Source organism: Triticum dicoccoides, chromosome 6A (assembly GCF_002162155.2).
Source record: "Triticum dicoccoides isolate Atlit2015 ecotype Zavitan chromosome 6A, WEW_v2.0, whole genome shotgun sequence".
In the NCBI taxonomy this organism is placed as follows: domain Eukaryota; kingdom Viridiplantae; phylum Streptophyta; class Magnoliopsida; order Poales; family Poaceae; genus Triticum; species Triticum dicoccoides.
In genome coordinates, this window is record NC_041390.1 from 594,477,973 (window position 1) to 594,492,640 (window position 14,668).

The window sequence follows — 14,668 nt, forward strand, 5'->3', positions numbered from 1 at the left end:
TACTCATAGGATTTGAGATACATGTCATCTCATTTTCTACAAATTTTTTATTCCTATAATAATCCTATCCTATGAATCAAAAAAGGCCTAACACTACCAATGAGCCCATCAAACAAGGAGTATCCTTGTCCTTGTCAGAAGTTACTATGGATTCGGTGTGAACAGCTTATCGGGGTCGGCTTGACCCCGTGCCCTTCTTCCCCTTGTCTCCGAAGCCAGCCATAAATAACAGCGGCAGAAGCAGAGCAGCAAAGGAGCACAACCAAGGCGTACCTTCGACTTTGGTGGGAAGAGCTACAGGTATTTGCCCATCTCATCTACCAAACATTTTGCATTCTGCAAGCAAAGCTTTTGTTTCCACCACGTGTGTGTGTGTGCGCGCTCCAAAATTGCCAAGCTTTTCCTCCCTTGGTGGACGGCTCTTTCATCTCGTGTTCTTCTTTCTCTACCATTTTTGGCTGAAATGATGCAATCCACCCTACAGTTTTCTGACTTTTTCTGCAGGTTGTAGCCACCAACCGTGTCCTTATTTTTCTTACAAATATGCTCTTGCTTACTTGTGATTTTTTATTATGGTGTGAAGAGAGAAAGGCCCGGGTTCGAGCCTGACCACCTCCTATTAAAAATTTGAGCATAGCTCCTCCAAGCAGCCTGGACACGCATAACTACAAGCGAATACTATCCCACAATAGTTTGGCATAAGAGGAGTTATTTACCTGTCTAAAGTGCATCTTAGCAACCAAAAATTGCACCTTATGCAAGTGTGAACGGTTGTTCAACAATAACAGGGTTAATATAATCAGATAATGCTATACAATGAGAGTAATAGGCTTTTTTTTTGGAAAAGGAGAGTAATAGGGTTATAATCCGATAAACATAAGATGGCAGGAGATGCACACTTAATAGGGTTATAATTCGATAAACATAAGATGGTAGGAGATGCACACTTGGGCATAGTATATTTCTCTTTACGTTACTAATATCAATGATGCATACGCAGGATAAGAATATTATGGCAGAGTGAGTATACAAGTAATAACAGTTTACCAGACTTCAAGCTGAATTATATATGAAAACCATTGTACTCCCTTAGTTCCAAAATAAATGCAGTTCTATGACTTTCCTAAGTCAAACTTTCACTAACCACTATACATCCTCGCGCCTGTGGCCCCAGCATCGCAGCCCAACCAGTGCCTCCATTTGACCAAGTCTATATACAAATATATCAATATCTATAAAACCAAATTTATTTCATTATATTCATTATGAAATATATTTTCATATTATATATATGATATCATAGATCTTTGCGGATTATTCTATAGACTTGGTCAAACTTAAAAAAGTTGGACTTATGAAAATCATAGAACTTCAATTATTTTGGAACAGAGGGAGTACTAACTATTACTATAAACCACGAACCTTTTATTAGGCATAGTCTACTGCATAATTACAGTTACGGTACTGTCTTGTAATACTAGGTTGCAATTTTATGGCAAAATCTTATGACTCTGGCTCCTATGTTTTTTCAAGTCAAAACATACAAGTATGCATTCACGACTAAATTTGTTCAACATTGTTGATTGCCAGGGAGCTGCTCCAAAATGTTACCTGTTCTAAAATTTGTTCTCTTGCCATCAGTGCTCCTACTGGCATCAGCTTCACGTTTCCCGGCATTGGCATGCAACAATGAGACTGATCTAGAAGCCCTGCTAGCATTAAAGGCGGGTCTAAGCCGTCACTCAGACGCACTAGATTCATGGAACACAACTACTGACTTTCGCCAATGGCATGGTGTCAGCTGCAGCCTCAATCATGGGCAAAGGGTCTCGGAACTTAATCTCTCCTCGGCGGGGCTTCGTGGATATATAGCCCCTTCCCTGGGGAACCTCACTTACCTGAGAAGTCTAGATCTCAGCTACAATCTATTGCATCGTGAAATCCCAAGGACCATTGGGCAGTTGTCCCAAATGTCTTATCTTGACCTAAAAAACAATTCCCTCCAGGGAGAAATTCCTTGGACAATTGGCCAGCTACGACAGTTATCGCACCTCTATCTCTCAAATAATTCAACTGAAGGTGGGATCACGTATGGCCTGAGGAACTGCACCCGTCTTGTCAGCATCAAACTTGACCTGAACAAGCTCCACCAAGAAATCCCTGATTGGCTTGGAGGCTTGTCAAGGATTGAGGTCATGTCACTAGGGAAGAACAAGTTCACAGGGATCATCCCACCATCACTTGGCAACTTATCATCGCTGCGGATATTGAACATCAATGACAACCAGCTGAGTGGTCCGATTACTGAGAGTCTTAGCAGGATCAGTAAGCTTGAGATGCTAGCACTGCAAGTAAACCAACTCTCAGGCACCATCCCAAGAACTGTCTTCAACATGTCCTCGCTCATCCACATTGGTCTGGAGATGAACCAGCTAAGCGGCACACTTCCCTCCAATTTGGGCAATGGACTACCAAAAATCAAATACCTTATCCTTGCTTTGAACCATTTCACAGGAAGAATTACAGCTTCACTTGCAAATGCAACCATGATTCAGTTAATTGACCTCTCTGGTAACAACCTCACTGGATTTGTGCCTCCAGAGATTGGAACACTCTGCCTGAACTTCCTGATTCTTACTGGAAACCAGCTTAAGTCAAGCACTGTCCAGGACTGGGAGTTCATCACTTCATTAACAAATTGTACAAGTGTTCGTGGTGTCATATTGCAACACAACAGGTTTAGTGGTGTGCTTCCAAGTTCTATCGCAAACCTGTCCAGGCAACTCGAAATATTTGATGTTAGTTTCAATGAGATTTATGGCAAGATACCAGTTGGCATTGGCAACTTCCCAAATCAAATCAAGCTCGAACTACTCTCTAGCAATTGATTTACGGGTGCCATACCAGACATCATAGGAAAGTTGAAAATGCTCCAGTGGTTGACACTCGAGAATAACCATATTTCAGGAGCAATGCCATCCTCGCTCGGGAACTTAACACAGTTGCAGCATCTTTCAGTAGCTAACAATGTCTTGGAAGGATATCTTCCAGCAAACCTTGGAAATCTACAACGTCTTGTTATTGCAAACTTTTCAAACAATGTGCTTTCAGGTCCATTACCTAGAGAGATTTTTAGCCTTTCATCCTTGTCATACATTCTGGATTTGTCAAGGAATCATTTCAGTAGTCATCTTCCATCCCAAGTAGGTGGCCTCACAAAGCTCACATACTTGTACATCCATGAGAACAACCTATCTGGGCCGCTGCCAGATGCTCTCAGCAATTGTGAGAGCTTGATGGAGCTCTGTTTGGATGGTAACTACTTCAATGGTATCATTCCTATGTCCATAAGCAGAATGCGAGGCTTGGTACTGCTGAATTTGACCAAAAACGCGCTCACAGGTGCAATCCCTCAAGAGATAGGACTCATGAATGGCCTGAAAGAACTGTACCTTGCACACAATAATTTGTCTGCACAGATTCCCGAGACCTTGGAAAGCGTGACATCACTTTACCGGCTTGACATATCCTTCAACCTTCTTGATGGGCAAGTCCCAGCACGCGATGTGCTTGTCAATTTGACCGGATTCTTATTTGATGGGAATGATAAGCTGTGTGGTGGTATTTCTGAGTTGCGTTTGCCTTCATGCCCAACCAGACCAGTTGTGCACAATCAAAGAATGACACGAGTTGTTCGAAATGCAGTGATTTGTAGTGTTAGTATTGTCTTACTTCTCTGCTTGATCCTGGCACTAGTTGTCTTCTCAAAAAAGAAATTAAGACTACCATCTATCAGAACAGCACCATTAGCTCCGTCGTTCATGGATGACATGTATCCTCGAGTTTCTTACTCAGACCTGGCCCAGGCAACAGATGGCTTCACAGACAACAATATAGTTGGCACAGGACCGTATGGATGTGTTTATAAGGGTAGGATGCTACTCAAAGAGTCTGTAATTACTGTCGCTGTGAAGGTTTTTGACCCTGAGCAATCTGGATCTTCAAAAAGTTTTGTGGCTGAGTGTAAGGCACTTAGCAAAATTCGCCACCGCAATTTGGTTGGCATCAGAACTTGCTACTCTGACTTGAACCAAAATGACTTCAAAGCCATTGTATTTGATTCATGCCTCACGGGGATCTTGGTAAGTGGTTACATCAGGACACATGTGCACCCAATCCAGTGAAAGTTCTAACACTAATGCAGAGACTGAGCATTGCTGCTGACCTTGCCGTGGCACTAGACTATTTGCACAACAACTGCCAGCCAACAATAGTTCACTGTGACTTGAAGCCCAGTAACATTCTTCTTGGGGAGGGCATGGTTGCTCATGTTGGGGACTTTGGCCTTGCGAAGATGCTCACTGATCCAGAAGGCGAGCAATTGATCAATTCGAAGAGTTCGGTGGTGGGAACAATTGGATATGTTGCTCCAGGAAACTGATTTCCTTATCCCGTTTTTAGGCCCAGCAAGTGTTGTGGTGGTTTGGCATATTACTCATGTCGTTTGTGCACTGCAGAACATGGTGAAGGTGGTCATATATCTCCATGTGGGGATGTCTATAGCTTTGGTATCGTGCTCCTTCAGATGTTTACAGCAAAGACGCCTACAGATGCAATGTTCACAGGTGGATTTACCTTACTAGAGTATGCAAAGATGGCATATCCAACACAACCGATGGAGATTATTGACCCTCTTCTGCTATCAGTTGAGAATACACGGGGAGATATCAATAGCATCATGTACTTTGTCACAAGACTTGCCCTAGAATGCAGTAGGAAAAGACCAACTGAAAGGTTGTCCACCAGAGATGTTGTAGCAAGATGAACAAGATAATGGCTTGCCATGCTGCAGGAGTAACTAGGCATGTAGTGCTCCTATTTTATTTGCCAGCCGGTTGTGGCTTTTTGTTTAGCTCTTATGAGCATTTGTTTATTTCACACTTCGAGACTTGGAGACTTGTTGCTGGATATTTTTTTATTAATATGAGCCGTATGCATCTTTTTGATGCAGAGGCTGGGGTAAAACCCCTTTCGAAAAAAAGGCAAAGCAGTTCCGGATGATTGAACAGTAGTGCTTTAATTTCGCAAGATATGCTAGCTGCAAGAAGAAAAATCAGTTGAGGGTTAGTACAAGAGCATGTCAGACAGTAGTACGCCTACTTATATATGAATTGTGTGCACATGTATTCATTAGTTCTCTACTTCATTAAACAATCATTGTTTCACATATTTCTACGGAAAAAACTGTCAGATAGAAGAAGCACTTATGAGCTGGCAACAGAGAAAGTAAGAAATCCTAACCACATTGTTTTGGTATTATATTTTACCAGGTTCACATGTCAAATATCCTTTCTGGCTTTCTTCGCCACAATGGACTTTGGTTCTCTGTCTGCTAAACTTATCTGCAGCCCATTAGCACTTATTCAGAGTTTTGAGTTGCAGCGGCTGTCATGTACATTTCAAGGGAAAGCAAAATTTCAAGAAAATCAGTTTCTTACTTGGGAACATCAAAATATAAAGTGCTTAGTTAGTAATAATAAAATGCAGTGATCTAGGGAGAAAGCATAACTCTGCTTCATTTGGAATAGGGGGCACAACCGGAAAGTGAGATAACTAAAGTCTATAAAAATATGAATGTGCAAGAATTCTGATGAAAATAGTGTTTAGTTTCCACCTTGATGTTCCAGATTAGAAGGCTTGTCTTCAGTTTCTTGCTAGAGCTGCATACAGGGAGTCAAATAGGACAGTTCAGTCAGTTTCACTATAACATATTGCCTTTTTTTGCACAGAACATATTTCTTTTTTCTTGCCTAGGTATGAGAACATGACTACATTTATTTATACCTAAGATCACCAATATATGCATGTGTAGTTTCCCAGAGCACTAGCCATTTCATGCAACCCCACGAAAGAATACTCAAGGGATCAACAGGTCATATTCGTCGAGTACTAACTGGAGCAGCGATCAAAGAGTAGGAGCAACGCCCCTCCTCCTCACCCCCTCCCCCCTCTTCCCTTCCTCGTCGCCGCCTGAGGCAGCCGCCGGGCAAGCCCGGGGCGCCAAGGATGGTGGCGGCGGGGCCTTGGTTGCCCTGCCTCTGCGTGGGGAACCCCGGATCTGGAGCGGCGGCTCCATTGGCAAGGCACGGCCGGCTAGCAGTCGTGCGGGCTGTGGGTCTGGCGTCCCAGCCGCATGGGCGGCGGGATCCGGTGGTCATTGGCGGCCGGCGGCGGCTTCTGCGGCGGTTGGTGCGCGTGATCTGGCGCCTCCCCTCCTCCCCTGTTCGGCGTGCGGGCTAGCCTAGTCGGGCCGCGCTTCCTCTTGGTCGCTGGTTCTGTACGGGAGGCGCTGCTGGTGGCGGGATCTAGTTCGGGTGAAATCCCTGGCCGGCCATGACCGGCCACGCCGACGGCGACGCCTGAGGGCGCCGTTCCCCTCCTTGGAGGCGTCGGTATGGATTGATCTTCTCACTTCCCCTTCCCCTAGGTCTCCCGGGCGAAAGCCCTAACTTTGTTGGGTGGCGGCGGCGGTGCTCACGGCGCAGTTCCCTTCTTGAAGGCGTTGCTTTGGGAACCTTGGGGTTGGGTGGCGCTCGTGGGTGGTGGGCGATGGCGGTGGTGCGGCCCCATCCTAGCATGGATTTACATCCGTTGCTTGGAGATGGACTCGCGTAGGTGGAGGTTGTCGTCTAGCGTCGTGGTGGTATCAATGGCAGAGGACCTGCCAAGGCTCGCATAGGTGGAGGTCGTCGTTTGGCGTCGTGGTGGCGTCGATGGCGGAGGAACTGCCAAGGTTGTCACCTCAATCTGCTCTGAAGATGGACTAGTGAAAGATGGCGGCGACGACACATGTGAGTGCGTCGGACCGGTTTAAGCCCTGGACTCGGCAGATGGCTCGGTCGGGGCCTCCGGCTTTAGATGTTAGGCTTAGGTGAGAGGTCTGGATATGTGGCCCAGCTTGCACCCCTTCATCATTTGGATAGGAGTAGCGGCAGACGTTGCCAAGATGACGGATTCAGACAGATTATTATTCTATTTTGTAAGGTCCTAAAAAATAATCAATAAAATGGCCGCATGCATCTCCCGGATGCAGAGGCCGGTGGTCATCCTCCTTTTCTAAAAAAACTAACTGGAGCAGCCACACTCAATGTAATGCCCGACAATTTGAGATTATAGAAGGAATTTTCCTATTTCTTTATTAAATGGTACAGTGTATGATTTCTCAAGAGAATTAGAAAAGTCCATAGGTTTGGCACAACCAAGTAAAAGCCGGCATGAAATTTTAATGAGACTATGTTTCTTTACCATAATGAACTGCAGTCCATGTCATTAAACATTCTGAACCTTAAAATGTTAGTCAGACCACAGAGAAGTAGGCATCCTGAATCCCTACGAAATATGTAAGATTTCTCAAACTTCGTCAGGTAAGTCTATAGGTTTGGCACAACCAAGTAAAAGCAGGCATGATTTTTTACTGAAACTATCTTTATTTACCATGATGAACTACAGTCCATGTCAACAAACATTCTGAAGCTTAAAATGTTGGTCACACCCCAGAGAACTTGACATCCCACAATCCCTGCAAAATATGTGTGTCGAGGACTCGAGGTAGACCACTAGAGAAGTTAAAGCTGGAGAACCCATAATCATTCATCGAGCCCGTTCCCTTCTTCAATGCAGTTCCAATATAAACATTCACTTAGATCTAGGAGTAGTACTAAATCCAAAATTGCAAACCTTTACGGATCAATGCCGCCAACAAGGAATCCATACTTGAATTTTCCGTACAAACCTCCAGTGTCCAGTCAGCCGTCGTATACAGCCTGAACAGGAGAGGAGGCGAGGAGGAGGCAGTACTTTGGTGTCGGGCAGCAACTTCAGGTACCGGGCGAGGCGACGGCTCCCCAAGACAGAGTCCAGCGCGACGCAGAGGGCGCTGCCCGATTCTTGGACGGTGGTGCAGACAAGAAGCTCTAGCGGGAGGTGGCTGGCGCGGGCGGCGAGGAAAGATGGATCGTCGGCGAGGCGGAGGCAGCGGAGGACGACGTGGGCGGGGAGGCGGAAGAGGATTTCCGCGACGTCGTCGTCGAAGAGTTCGCCGGGCTGCTCCATCGTCCTCAACTCGTCTTCGAAATGGCGAATCTCGCCGCCGTCGCCGACACGTTGAGAGGCATCCGGAAAATATTCTGCGCCATAGGGCCTCATAGTCTCCGCCCTGGCTCCCTCTAGCTCCGCCGTGGTGGAGCTCACTGGGATGTTGATGGAGGGAGTATTTGACAAAAAATTATCATATTAGGAGTTGTCGTCCCACAGAACTTCCGCATTTAAAAAAGTGACTGATAATTATCAAAAATTTCTAATTTTGTGACTAAAAATTACCACTTTTAAAAATGGTCAGTTTAGACGATTTAAACACGTTTATGACATGCAGGACCCGCCTGTCAGGGCTGACGTGGCGGTAAAGTCAACTCTGTTTATTTTGACCGTTGAGCTGACCGTTATGACAGGTGAGGCCCACACGTCATTCTTCTTGCTCTCTCCATCTCTCTTCCCTGAACTCTCTATCCCGAGCCACCATGCCCATGCCACTCTCACCAGCGTCGCCGCCGCCAAGCCTACATCGAGCCACCACGGCCATGCCTGTCACCGCCATGCCCAGACTCAGTCGTCCCCTTCCCGCACTCCTGCGCTCGCCCAGGTCAGCTTTGATGTGCAGTTGGTCGACCACGGCAATATGGGCGACGCCGGCGAGAATTTTGCCGTGCTGCTGCTGCTACCTAGACCTCGGTACCGTGGCTGCCAGAGCAAAGCAGCCTTCGCAAGGAGCAGCGGCAAGCAACAATGGCAAAGAGCAGCAGCCCCGGCAAGGAGCAGCAGCCGCAAGCAGCAGCATCGGGAAAGGAGCAGCAGCGGCGGTGGCAAGCAGCGAGAAGGAGCAGCAGCGACAACCAGCGGGAAGGAGCAGCAGTCGCGAGCAGTAGCGGGAAGGAGCTATGCACCACTTGGAGCTCAGCCGCTCTGCACGCAGGAGCTGTGTAACACCCCGGATGTAACCTACCTTATTTATATTCCAACTCTTGCCATTTTCGGCACTAAGTTATTTTATTTCCTCGTTGTCGGGTTTTTGTCTCCGTGTGTTTTGTCTTTGTCATGCATCTCATATCATGTCATCATGTGCATTGCATTTGCATACGTGTTTGTCTCATGCATCTGAGCATTTTCCCCGTTGTCCGTTTTGCATTCCGGCGCTCCTATGTCCTCCGGTGTCCCTTTCTATCTCTTTTCGTGTGCGGGTGTAAAACGTTTTCGGATTGGACCGAGACTTGTCATGTGGCCTTGGTTTACTACCGATAGACCGCCTGTCAAGTTTCGTGCCTTTTGGACTTCGTTTTATACTCCAACGGTTAACCGAGGGACCAAAAAGGCCTTATGTGTGTTGCAGCCCAACACCCTTCTAAAGTGGCCCAAAACACATCTAAACCTCCTCCAATATCTAGATTGTTCAATCACGATCGCGTGGCCGAAATCTGCACCTCATTTGGAGCTTCCTAGCTCCCTCCACCCCTATATAAAGATCCCTACATTCCAAATCCGGGCGAGACCCTAGCAAATTCTACCATGCCGCCGCCGGACGAATCCTCGCCGTACGGACATGTCCGCCCCCGCCGTCGACCACTCCTGACGAGCCATGTCATCGCCGCGCGCCCCACTTCGCCGCGGATCCCGCCGGCCCGCGGAACCCGCCCCGGGCCACCAAGGCCCATCGGTCGCGCCGCCCATCTCCTTCCTCGCGCCGCCCGCCGCCGCAAGTCACCGCGGCAACCGGAGCACTCGCCGGCCGCCTCGCCCTCACCACCACGACGGCGCCTACCTCGCCGCCCGACCTCCCCTACCTCGCCGCCGTGCGTCCCGGTCCGGATCCGGGCGGATCCGGCCTCCTCCGGCCTTCCCCGCGCCCTTGCCACCTCGCCGGAGACCTCGGGTACCGCCGCTGTTATAGTGAACTTCCAGATCTGGATTGGATCGGATCGGTTGACTTTTCCCCGAAACCCTAATCCCAGTTATATTTTGCATAATTTGACGCATCATAACTTCCTCATCGTGGCTCTGATTCGTGCGTGTAGCATATCAAAATGTTCATCTCGACGAGTACATCATTTCATCTAATTGCATCATTTTCATTTGAGCTCATCTTGATGCCCGAAATGCTGTTGGAAGAGGGCTATGTGATGATAGTTTCAGATCTGTTTCAGTAAATGCACTTTTGTCATGTTTGCCATGATTAATGTGTGCATGCTATGATCCTGAGCTCTACATGTGTTTTGAAGTATGCCATGCCATCTTTATAGGGGTGTATGCCATGTATTTTTGTGATCTTTGTGGTGACTAGCACAAGCATGCAAATTAGCTTACTCAATGATGCTGATTTCAGGGACTTCGAATTTCTCTAAGTCCTTGCCCTGTCATTATTTTTATGCCATATGTTCATGTTGTTTCCTAGTGATCCGTGCCTCTTTTGAGCATGATCAGTAAGGATGTCTTGTAGATAATGTTGTTCTCTATCCATCCTTGTCTTTGTTTTCAATTATGGAGCACCCTAGCTTGAGTCAATCGAGCTCTACTTTTGCTATAAAATGTTCCTGGCAGATTGTTAACATGTTTAGCGATTTTGCCGAGCTTGTTGTAGTTGATCTGTGCATGCTATGTTGTTGTTCTTGCCATGTCTAGCTTCTATGTCATGTCTATTTACTGGGTGTTTGCTTAGTTTTTCATGCAATGCCTCATAGTGAGTGCATCTAGCTCGTAAACATGCCTAGTCGTTATCTGTTTTGCATGTTCCAGTTTTTCACTAAGTCTGAATCTGTTTATGTTTTTGCTATGTTCACATGATTGCAATTATATTTTCTGATCCCTTTTGGCTCATGGTCACTAAGGGACTTTTGTTATATGCTTTGAGTAGCTTCATACCATGCCTTGCTTTGCCATGATATGTTCCTGTAGCATGTAGTTTTCGTGCTCTAAACATTGCTTCCTGATGATAAATTCCTGACATGCTGTTAATTTCACTAAGTCTGAAACATGTAATCTTTTGCACTTTTGCCATGCTTGTTTGAACCTGCTATTGAGTGAATTAGCCGTAGCTCAATGTTCATCTTTTATCAAGCATCATGAGTGGATCCCTGCCATGTATTTTGTTGTCATGTTGGAGTGTTGTAGCATGTTATTCTTGATGCATTTAGATGGTCTCGTGCTGATTATCACAGACCGGTGTCGTATTTGTTTTGCTTGCCATTTCCAAACCGTGCATCCGATTCCGGTGATCTTTATATCGATTTCGACCAAAATCAACTCACATTTCCAGTGGCACTCTTGGTTTTCCAAGTTGAGGTCAGATTCAATCATTCCTTTCCAAATCATGCATATGCATCACATGTTGCATCCCGCATATCATACCATGTTAATTGCATCATGTTGCTTGAGCATTGCACGTGGTTGATTGTGTTCCCTTTTGCTTGTTGTTCTTGTTTGGGTAGCGCCGGGAGACGAGTACGTGATCGAGGAGCCCATTGAGTACGCTTACGAGGATCAAGTCAACTCTGAGTACTTTGCAGGCAAGATGACCATACCCTCGAAATCACTTGTATCTTTGCTTGCTAGATGCTCGCTCTTTTGCTATGCCTATGCTACGATACCTACCACTTGCTTATCATGCCTCCCATATTGCCATGTCAAACCTCTAACCCACCTTGTCCTAGTAAACCGTTGTTTGGCTATGTTACCGCTTTGCTCAGCCCCTCTTATAGCGTTGCTAGTTGCAGGTGAAGATTGGAGATCGTTCCTTGTTGGGACTTGTTTACTTTTGGGATATCACCATATTTCCTTGTTTATCTTAATGCACCTATATACTTGGTAAAGGGTGGAAGGCTCGGCCTTATGCCTGGTGTTTTGTTCCACTCTTGCCGCCCTAGTTTCTGTCATATCGGTGTTATGTTCCCGGATTTTTTCATTCCTTACACGGTTGGGTTATAATGGGAACCCCTTGACAGTTCGCCGTGAATAAAACTCCTCCAGCAATGCCCAACCTTGGTTTTACCATTCGCCACCTAGCCTCTTTTTCCCTTGGGTTTCCAGAGCCCAAGGGTCATCTTTATTAACCCCCCCCCCGGGCCAGTGCTCCTCTGAGTGTTGGTCCAAACTAGAGCCCCTTGCAGCGCCACCTTAGGGAAACTCGAGGGCTGGTTTTAGTTGTACGGATTGCTTCTCCAGGGTGCCCTGAGAACGAGATATGTGCAGCTCCTATCGGGATTTGTCGGCACATTCGAGTGGTGTTGCTGGACTTGTTTTACCATTGTCGAGATGTCTTGTAACCGGGATGCCGAGTCTGATCGGAATGTCTTGGGAGAAGGAATATCCTTCGTTGTCCGTGAGAGCTTGTGATGGGCTAAGTTGGGACTCCCCTGCAGGGATTTGATCTTTCGAAAGCCGTGCCCGCGGTTATTGGCAGATGGGAATTTGTTAATGTCTGGTTGTAGATAACCTGAAACTTAACTTATTTAAAATGTACCAACCGCGTGTGTAACCGTGATGGTCTCTTCTCGGCGGAGTCCGGGAAGTGAACACGGTGTTGGAGTAATGCTTGACATAGGTTGTTCTAGGATCACTTCTTGATCATACTTGTTCGACCGTGCTTTTGCCTTCTCTTCTCGCTCTCATTTGCGTATGTTAGCCACCATATATGCTAGTCGCTTGCTGCAGCTCCACATCATACCTTTACCTCTCCTATAAGCTTAAATAGTCTTGATCGCGAGGGTGTGAGATTGCTGAGTCCCCGTGACTCACAGATTACTTCCAAAACCAGATGCAGGGACCGATGATACCGCTCCAGGTGATTCAACCGAGCTCAAGTGGTTGTTCGATGACGACTCAGGACGATACTACGTGTCTTTCCCAGATGATCAGTAGTGGTGCCCAGTTGGGGCGATCGGGGACTATGTTGCATTTGGGGTTTATCTTCATTTTGGTTCCGTAGTCGGACCTTGATTGTATTTGGATGAATGTAATGTTATTTATAATATTTGTGTGACGTGGCGAGTGTAAGCCAACTATGTACCTTTCCCTTTATTGTATTACATGGGTTGTTTGCGAAGATTACCTCACTTGCGACATTGCTTTCAATGCGGTTATGCCTCTAAGTCGTGCTTCGACACGTGGGAGATATAGCCGCATCGAGGGCGTTACAAGTTGGTAATCAAAGCCTTCCCTGACCTTAGGAGCCCCCTGCTTGATCGAATCATTGGCGTTGTTGAGTCTAGAAAAATGTTTTGAGTCATTTAGGATTATATATATCGGAGAGTAGGACTTCTTTTTTACTCCTCAGTCCCTTCGTCGCTCTGGTGAGGCATCCTGACGTAGAGTTTTGACTCTTCTCTTCTCAAATTTCACTAAAAAAATTTAGGATCACACGGGTATCTTGGAATCGTTCCGATGGTTTTGTGACGAAAACATTGTTCTTGGTGCCTCCTGACATTTGGGGGTTGTGGTAGTGTCCCTCAACTCCGAGGTGTTGTCGTCACAATTTTATCGTTGCAATTCTGGAATACCTGAGTTTCGCCGACATCAAAAATCTCTTTTATGCAGTTGTTGGTGAGATAACCTCGACGCCACCCAGTACTGGGGCGGGAGTTTGGGAGTATTGCCATAACTTGTATAACGGATGCTTTTCGAAGGTTGAGGTAAATGATTTCCGAAGGTTTCTTGGTTATGTGTTGAAGGATGGATACAGCTGGATGTAGGATTTGCTAGCTTTGGGTGAGATATTATGCTTCCCCTGTATCCCCAACACCTGATTGCATAACCGGAAAGGTTCGGGAGTTTCATAGGTGGGAATTCATGTAGCCCTAGTTCTTCTTCCGCGGATATTTGGTTTGTGATTGGGTAATCCTCACCAAGTATTTGTTCTTGTCCGTACCTTGTTGTTTTATTCTTCTACCTCTTTCTAAGTGGCTTCTCAATTTATGGAAATGTGACCATTTAAATTGGAATGCATTCATTTATTTTGTTTGGATGTGAAGACTATATGTTGCAATTTCTATCCGTTGGATTCAGCTTCAATATATGTCTGTCAAGATGCTAACGGATGTCACCCTTTTCAGGATGGCTCCTGCTAAGGGTCAAAATCAGAATCAGGATCCGCCACCACCACCTCCACCTCCGGAGGCATGGAAAGCTGTGATGGCTGCTACCAATGCAAACACGCAGCTGATCATGCAAATTCTGCAAGAGCGCAACCAAGGGAATCATGGCCATGGCAACAATCAGAATCAGTTTGCTACACTCAACCAGTTCCTCGCTAATCAGCCAAAGACCTTCAGCAACTATGTCGAGGCCTCAGACGTTGATGATTGGCTCGTGGATATCTGCAAGCATTTCGAGTGCAGCAACGTCAGGCCTGAGGACTTTGTCAAGTTTGCCTCCTTCCAACTCAAAGACCAAGCTGCAGAATGGTTTCAGCAATACAAAGATTCCAGAGGAGGCCGTGTGATTACCTGGGATGATTTCCGTCAAGACTTCAAAGCTCATCACATTCCTCAGAGTGTTGTTGAAATCAAGCATGAGGAATTCCGCAACTTGAAGCAAGGCAGCTTATTTGTTTATAAGTATAACATTC

The 14,668-nt window shown here is 46.3% G+C and overlaps 1 pseudogene; it reads left to right on the plus strand.

The window, feature by feature from the left end:
* Positions 1 to 1,604: 1,604 nt before the first annotated feature.
* LOC119316058 lies at positions 1,605 to 5,072 on the plus strand (annotated as a pseudogene).
* Positions 5,073 to 14,668: the final 9,596 nt, after the last annotated feature.